A 9,003-nucleotide genomic window follows, 5' to 3' on the forward strand; every position below is an offset into this window, starting at 1 on the left:
CTTGGAAGTGGGAAAGGAAATAGGCTAGCACACTGGCAAAGAAGGAACTGCTTGCTGAAAGATGCACTCAAATGATTGGTTAGTGGGGAAAGGATCTGAGGATGAAGAAAATGATAGATGATATGAAATGAAGTGCCTATGCTGGCATGAAGGGTAAAGTGCAAGATTGAAAAGTCTGGTGGTTGGAGTGAAAAACCTGCCTATTAAGGCAAAGAGTGACAGTTTCGCACCAGGTATGCATTTATTTCAATGTCAGAGTGGGCACTGCTACTGAAAGAAATAAATATTGTACAAGAGAGTATGAATTTCTCCCCGTGTTGCAAGTGGAAATAGTTTTTGAAGTTCAGTATTAAGCTAGATACAATCTAAAAAGTAGACTACCATGTATTCTTTATGGACTTTTCCTAAGAAAAAGTGTTCCCCTGTGCATAGCACCATGCCATGAAGGCGTATAGGGGGTGTGGGGGTAACGCCCCACACTTTCTTGATCCGGTCGTGAGTGGGGGTGATGTGATCAGCATCACGCCCCTGACCGCCTTTACCCCCCAGGTACCCATGTTATTCGACGCTGGGTAGGCGCCGGGGCCGCTTCCACCGTTAGAAAAGTTCCCGGATTTGAACCGGCCGGGGATCGAACCCGGGACCTTGAACATGGTAGTCAGACGCGTTACCGACTGAGCCACCGCGGCCACCTAAGACAAAAAAAAATCATCAACCTATCCTGTTCCCATTCATATGTTTTTGTACACCATTGGAAGTTTGATATTCCCCAGAGAACAAGTAAAATGATACTCCCATCAGCGTAATGCTAAGTTTTCTGCCCCTCCTATAACCATCCAGAGCGCACACCTCTTTTTCTGTAGAGTGTAAGGGGTGGCCTTGTGGTAAGTTACCCCACGGTAACTGCAATACTGCACGCCAACAAGGCTCTGGCTTCTTGGCCTACAGCCAGTATAATCCTCCGTAGTGTTGTGGTGTCCTTCTGTGTCAGAGTGTCCCTTTACAGCCTCAGATTTTATTAGGAAAGTGTATATTAGTCCTCATAGACAATACAGTTTTAGATCGTCTTAAGCAATGAATTAGTTTTAAAAATTGAATAAGGAAGTTTTTAACTTTATTTTCTTGTTAGAGGTTTGTCCTCATTTTTGTTTTAGTTAAGAGGAACGTCCCCATATTGTATGACGAGCCAATATAGCCTGTGTCCTGTAGTGCCCACGATATCAAATTCAATCAATCAATCTCTTTCTCCAGCTCACTGCAGGGAAAGGTTGGTGGGGGAGGAGCAGTTTTGGGCATCTGCCTGAACATAGAAACTGTTCCTCGTTCCCTTAACAGTTAGCAGCCAGCTGAAATAAATATCTTCCCTCTGCGCGTATTGCACTCTGGTCATCGGGGATATGTCGTCTTCCAAGTAGCACATGGCAGCAATTAATGTGCCATTTCCTCAAAACTATACATGATATTTTGAGTTCTGTCTTTTTCAAGATCTGTCTTTTTCATTCATGTGTATACATATCAAGATATGACCTACTCAAGTCACAAAACTATGTATCCATTGTTACTACTATTAACAAATGGAGTTTGAAAATGTCTTCGTTTTTCCTCACAGTATTATCGGATAGATATTTATAAAACATTCGACCACCACTTTTTTTGCTGACTTGTTTGACTGTTACATGTGATAACATGTAATAATGAGAGTGGGGCACAGAGGAGCAATTACCCCCTTCAATTTCAAATTTTATGCAAAAAAAAAAATATATTTTGTAAAATTTTCTTACTTGCTTTGCTCGCATTATCTGCTTTTCTTGTTTTCGTCAACTTCAGAGCTATAGCTAGGGGTGGCGGGAGTCGGCCATGGGTGCCGAATGATCTAAATGAAAAAAAGTTGTGAAAGAGAGAATGCCTTAGTGCCCCGTGATATTATTTGCTCCTTATTAGGGGCAAATGGGAGGGGGTTAAACACTGACGGCCAAGGGCACCTGCGGGGAGGAGCAATTACCCCCTTCGATTTCAAATTTTATGCAAATAAAAATACATACATTTTGTAAAATTTTCTTGCTTGCTTCGTTCGCATTATCTGCTTTTCACAGCTGTAGCTAGGGGCGGCAGGAGTTGACCATGGGTGCCGAATGATCTAAAAAAGAAAAGTTGTAAAAGAGAGAATGCCATGGTGTCCAGTGAAATTATTTGCACCTTATCAAATCAATATTGTTTACAATTGCAAAAATTGGATCTAAAAATTTTCTTGCTCGCTTCGCTTGCAATCTACTTCTTTTCTGTAATGTAATGTATTTAAATAATATGTGTTGTATATTTGTATTGAATAAGCTTTGAATACGTACACAATTTAGTGTTAGCTTCTTGCATGTGTATTTTCTTATTTTATGTCGCTCCATGTTGCATATGTGAAAAACTTATGTTGTACATGAAAATTACACTCATATAACTTTGGAATGCATTTATCATTCATTTTCTGCCATTCAAAAATATGGTGGGACTGTGGGAACCTTTTTTGTGTCCTTGATTTCCATTATTAGCTAATGTGAAATTGACTGTGTTGAAAAAATATTTCAAATCGTTTGTTCAAAACAAATGCCTTAGTACAGACTTCTACCCCCTTTAATCATAATTTATGAGGATAATAACTACTACTACTAGTAATAATAATAATAATGTCATTATTATTATTGGTACGTTTATCCTGGTACTTGCCCCCCCCCCCCCCGACAAAAATCCGTGGTTGCATCTCTGGTATTATATTTTTCCCAAGATCAATCCAATCTTTTCCATCCAGACTGATTTCTTTTAGGTCCATCTCAATGTTATCCTTCCATCTTTGTCTTGGCCTTCCTACACCATCAGATTTCCCAACAAGGATCATTTAAACTTTTCTTTCCTCTCCCATTCGTGCCACATGGCCTGCCAAACTAAATCTTCTTCATTTAATCATTCTAATAATATCTGGAGATGAATACCTAATTATCTCATTAACTGTAGACTGAAATGCCTCAGGCCCGTAGAGGCTCGGAATATTCCAGGTGCCTAATTTAATATCCTTATTCCTACTGTACATCCTATCCTTAGTCCAGGGACCTCCCAAAGTAGTCCCCACCAGGTAAAATAGATCGGAATGGAAAACTATTTTACCTTGGGAACATCCGAGATCTCATATTGCTGATTCTTGACAAATCTTTTTTACAGTGCAGAGTTGTAAACTAACCACAATCTGAAGGGAGAACCGCACCTGTTGTTGGTCAGCAGATCCCTTGGATCTAGCTGGAAGGACCACATAATAGTCCACCAACCTACCCCACCTCTGATAGAAGGATATCTGTCCACAGATATGACATGCATTCGCTCCATGGACCTCCCACCAGCACCACCATTACCCAGATCTTCATTCTTGCATTTAATCATAATTCATTCATCCTCATGATCACGAGTAGCCAAGAGTGGCAGAAAAGTGATTTAAAATAACACAAATACAAATAATCACGAACTTGCCCAATACTTCTGTCAAAAAAAAATTGTTGAATGTATTCAAAACTCTGGATGAAGAAAATTCCCTTCCATGCAAAGACAAAGTAACTCAATTTCGTTACTACTTACTTGAAAAAGTATCTCTTACTTGTAACAACATTGAAATTAACTCATTAATTTGACACACTGACCCTAACCTAGTGAGAAAAGCAAAGTGCATCCACAAACCCAACTGTATGCACCCCTTCCCCTGAATACATTCTTTTCTTCAATGGATTAAATTTGATGCAAACGTTTTTACATATATTTTTAGAAAAATATATAAATGTGGAATTCTATATTATTTCAAGGGACCCCCCCAAATTTCGATAGCGCAGTCTGCTCCATAATCTCTCACTCTCTCTCCCTCCCAGCCAAACACATTTTTTCCTTGTCCATACACAGGCCATTTTTTGTTAAACTATACTAGATATAGCCTTATTAGTAATTTAGTACTAGTAATTTCAAATGTAAATTAATGTTCTCGAAATAAGTTTATGAGAGCAACTGTACAGCCTCCATGATGGTTCAACGGTAACAATATGTTTGTGTTCTTATAATAAATCTTTCCCGATTCTGTTCCCTCTGGAAGTTTAAAACTGCGAATGGAACGTTGGTGTCAGCCAGTAGCATACGCAGAATTTCATCAAGGGGGGGATATTTCGAAAACTTTCTACAAACTCACATTACCATAGTTTTATTATACTTTAATTAATAATAATAATATTTAATTAATTACTAATAATAATACTACGAATGCAGCTGCTGTTACTACTTGTATCACGTAGTAGAGATCTACATAAACATATTTATATAAATATTATATAAATATATAATAGAACAAAATTACATTTTTTTTTGTTTCTTTGTTACGAAATAACTGTCTAGTCAACGATTATTTGTATATGATAGGTGAGACATTTTAAGTGTGAAGAAAATCCATAAAAACAAGCAAATATATTAAATTTATTGAAATAATCAAAATATGAAACTCATTCAAGGAGCCGCGGTGGTTTTGTCCGACAACCTCGTGGGAGATCTGGGTTCGATTCTCGGAATTTGTTGGAATTTATGCAGCCTTGTCTCCGCACCCAGCCTTGTCTCCGCACCCAGCCTCATATCAATGGGTACCTAAGAGCAACCCTGGGGGATAAAGGCTGCCAGAGCATGGTGCTGATCACATCACCTGCAAAATGGCCTAGATCGAGAATGTGTGGGGCCCACAACACCACTACGTGTACCTTCATGGCACAGGGATATTTACATTACCTTTACCTATGGAACTCACCCAGGAGCAGGGCCGGCTCTACCATACGTGCATTTGCACGGGGCGGCAAGCTCAAGGGGGCGGCAAAACAGTAGCGTACGCAGGATTTCATCAAGGGGGGTGTTATTTCGAAAACTTTCTACAAATTCACATTACCATTGTTTTATTATACTTTAATTAATTAATTAATAATTAATTAATTAATAATTCTTATAATTAATTAATTAGTTTAATTACTACTAATAATTACTACTAATGCAGCTGCTATTTATGAAAGAAATAGAACAAAATTACATTTCTTTTGATTCTTTGTTACAAAATAATTGTCTAGTCAACGGTTATTTGCATATGATAAGTAAAGCCCGGATTTTTATGTAATATCAACCCCTAAAATATGTACATAAATATGTAATAAAAATGTCTGAAATATGTAAAAAAATATGTAAATTCATAATGAAATATGTACTATAAATATTTATTCCAAACGTTACTTCCTATTTTTGTTACATTTTTTCCTCACAAAGGGATATGTTTATTTCAAAAAGACTTACAAAAATTGAAGTTACAATATTACAATGCTTACATTAAGTATTTTTTATGTTCTTATAGAGCAAAAATATTAACCACAATTTGAATATATTCAATATTTAATATACAATGTCACCAGGTACCATTTAAAATGTTCAGTAGTAAATTTTCGTTGCCCAAATTTTTCACTCAAAAAGCACTTACAAAAATTCAGGTTACCTTTGATCTTGGGGCAGGCACTGTATTTAATTATTTAACTTACAATATGTTACCAGGTACATTTCCAAATGTTCAGAAGTAAATGTTTGTCGCCGATCAGATAATATGTTCTTGTATGCAGAAAAACTTCTCTCCACGTCACAAGAAGTAACTGGAGCGTACTTCAGGAGGTGAATGTGGTCGGGAGAAATATCATTGGGAGGGTTAACTGTTTCACCATTGAGAATGCGGCTCACTGTAAATAAGCTGACGTAACCTGGGTTTCTTTCAGTCACTGCGTCAAATTTTCTTCGAGCTTTCTCTCCCACATCTCCTCCAACAGCAGAGAGTTTCTTTCTTGCATCCTCATATATATCCATGGCTTCCAGGAGAGGAAGCCCAACAGTTTCAAGTTTTTTTATGCTTGTATCAATCCAACCAAAATTGCTGTTTATGTATGCCATATCGCAAGCAAGTTTGGTGTCCTTGAAGAGATTTTGAGCAGTGCGTACTGATACAGCTGAGTCCGCCGAAAATGAGTCAAGCACAGATTTCACATCTTCAAAATGTTCGTTGTAAAACTTACTTGCCCGGATCCAAGTGCCCCATCTAGTAAGAATAGGTTCCAGAGGAAGTGGTACACCTGGCAATTGTTCCTTGTAAACTTGCACACTTTGTGGTGCCTTCAGAAACACCTTTTTCGTGGAAGAAATAAGTTGGTTGACTTCCGGGAAATTGCCTCTCACCTCCTCAGCAATGCGTTGGAGAGCATGTGCCAAGCAAGTAAAGTGGATCAAGTTAGGATAAAAGCTGCCGTAGCAGCTTTTAACATGTATGACGCACGGTCTGTGAACATGAGAAGAACTCTCTCTTCTTGTACGCCATCCGGATACAACAATTTAAGACTGTCATTCACAAATCGTGCTATGGTGGAATGATTAGTACGCTCTAGAACTTTGCATGCAATGAGATGTGGTGTAGATGGAGAATCAGCAATTAGCGTTCCAACAATGAAATTACTTACATACCGTCCCAAAGCATCAGTTGTTTCGTCGATGGAAATCCACACATAGGAACTGCCTACTTCTGCCCTAATTGATTCTAAAGTTTCTTTGTAGGAATGTGGAAGATATCGCTTTCGAAGGGTTGACTCGTCAGGAAGTTTACGGCCACAATATTTTTCCAGAGAATCCCAGAACTTCGGTACTTGAATTTTATACCAAGGGATGTTTGCTGCAATCATTGCTTCGCACATTTCCTTGTAAAACACACTGAATGAAGAATCCTCTTGCATCTGGGTTAGTAAAACTTGCTTCTTTTCACTCCGTAGTTTTTTTTTTTTTCACATGAAGTGAAGTGCGAACATGTTGATCTAATTGAGACTTCATAGTGCACCCAACTTTTTTATCGCACACTCGACAAAAAATAACTTTACCATCCGTAGTAAATGCATCATCAACTGCTATCCAAGATCGCAACTTTTGAGATAACGAGGAGGTAGGCGGAGCCATTCCAGCTTTCTACAGCTAAAACACTGTTTAAATACTGAGGCAAGCTCTTCTTAAAACTCCAATGGTTAAAATGAAAAGGCGACGAAATATATATACGAAATTCTACGGTTGAGTTAACAATACTTCATTCAAGATTTGTCGCCGCCGGCTGCAAAAATCAAAACGATCACAACAATGTACGGATGAAAGGTAAGTGCCTCTCAGCGTTGTACTTGCCGCCTTACATTGTTGGTTCTCTTCGTTCGCTGTGTGTTGCTTGCCGCTCCATGTTACAAACTGGAAACTGAAACACTGTCGAATCTTGATGTAATTGTTACGATGCGGCGAATCAACGAACTGCTATGTACGTACAACGAAGGCAAATCGCACTTTTAAGTTACTATATTTTTTTAGACCTGGAAATGGGGAGGGGAAGTGAGAAGATACTTTTTTAACTAGTAAGCCAAAAGTTCATTGGATTTTTCTCTTAAGGACTGTTTTATGTAAAAAATATTTCATATCTTAGGAATATGTAACATTTAGTAAAATATGTAAAAATATGTAATATAAAACTTCACTGTGACATCTCTACTGACGTAATTCGTCAATATATTTTAATTCCACGCTTGTACATATAAAGGAAAAAATATGTAATTACATAGAAATCCGGGCTTTAATGATAAGTGAGACATTTTAAGTGTGAAGAAAATCCATAAAAACAAGCAAATATATTAATTTATTGAAATAATCGAAATATGAAACTCATTCAAGGAGCCGCCCTGGTCTAGTCTGACAACTTCGTGGGATATCCGGGTTCGATTCCCGGAATTGGTTGGAATTTATCCAGCCTTGTCTCCGCACCCAGCCTCATAGCAATGGGTACCTGAGAGCAACCCTGGGGGATGAAGGCTGCCGGAGCATGGTGCTGAACACCACCTGTAAAATAGTTTGAGATCGAGAATCTTTGGGGCCCACCACACCACTACAAGTGCCTTCATGGCACGGTGCTATATGCACGGGGAATTTACATTACCTTTACCTATGGAATTCGCCCAGGATGATGATGAAGCGCGAGAATACATGTTGCTAAATTCCACTGAGTCTATGTTTTCGTTCAAAAGTAAGTTTATAGACATTCCAACACATTTATCACTTCTAGGTGATTCACAAAGCACTTCTTCAACATTATTTAATGATGTGGATGTAGACTCAGCATCACTTGAGAGTTCACAAGGGAATGCGAAATCAGTACCGGGAAGAACGTTTGCAATAAGGTCGGCACACTGCGACGAAGCAAGGAATTTTCACAATTCTCGCGAGAGTCACTGCGTGACTTTTTGCAAAAAAAATTGCAAAATTGAACTTTGCGGCCGCTTAGATTGTGTTTGGAATGTTGTGTTTTTCTTCATTCTGCATAGGAATAATAATTCAAATTATTATTATTATTATTATTATTACTGTCGCAGATCTTTGACTGTAATAAATTAGCCATTTTTAATTTTTTCTACAGCATTTTCCATAATATTTCAAAAGCTCAAGGGGGGGTTTAAACCCGGTAATTCCCCCTTGCGTACGCCACTGCGGCAAAATGTATAAAAAATGGAAGTTGCATTATTTGAGGCAGTTTGGTCATCTTGGGGCGGAGAAAATTCAAATTAAATCCATTTGCATATGCAGTATAAAGCAGAAACCGATAAGAAAAGCAAAGAGGTACTGCGAAAGAAAGCGGTGCTGCAGCTATTATTGTTTTGTCTGTGAAAATGGTAAGCAACGTCTACTGTGTGGGTGTGGTGCCAAGTTACAATGCTATCTTTTGTTTGATTGCACACCAGTCCTCCGCCCCCACCCCCGCCCCCTGTTATCGAGGTTTGAGTTAAACTGACGTGTCGAATTCGGTAGTCAGAAATACTTAGTCTGGCCATAAACACTGTTGCACACTATTTTGTGAATAAATTGAATATGGTTTCAGATTTTTAAATGTTCTTGTAGTATGTTACA

This window comes from Lepisma saccharinum, chromosome 9 (assembly GCF_977018435.1).
Source record: "Lepisma saccharinum chromosome 9, izLepSacc3.1, whole genome shotgun sequence".
NCBI lineage: Eukaryota > Metazoa > Arthropoda > Insecta > Zygentoma > Lepismatidae > Lepisma > Lepisma saccharinum.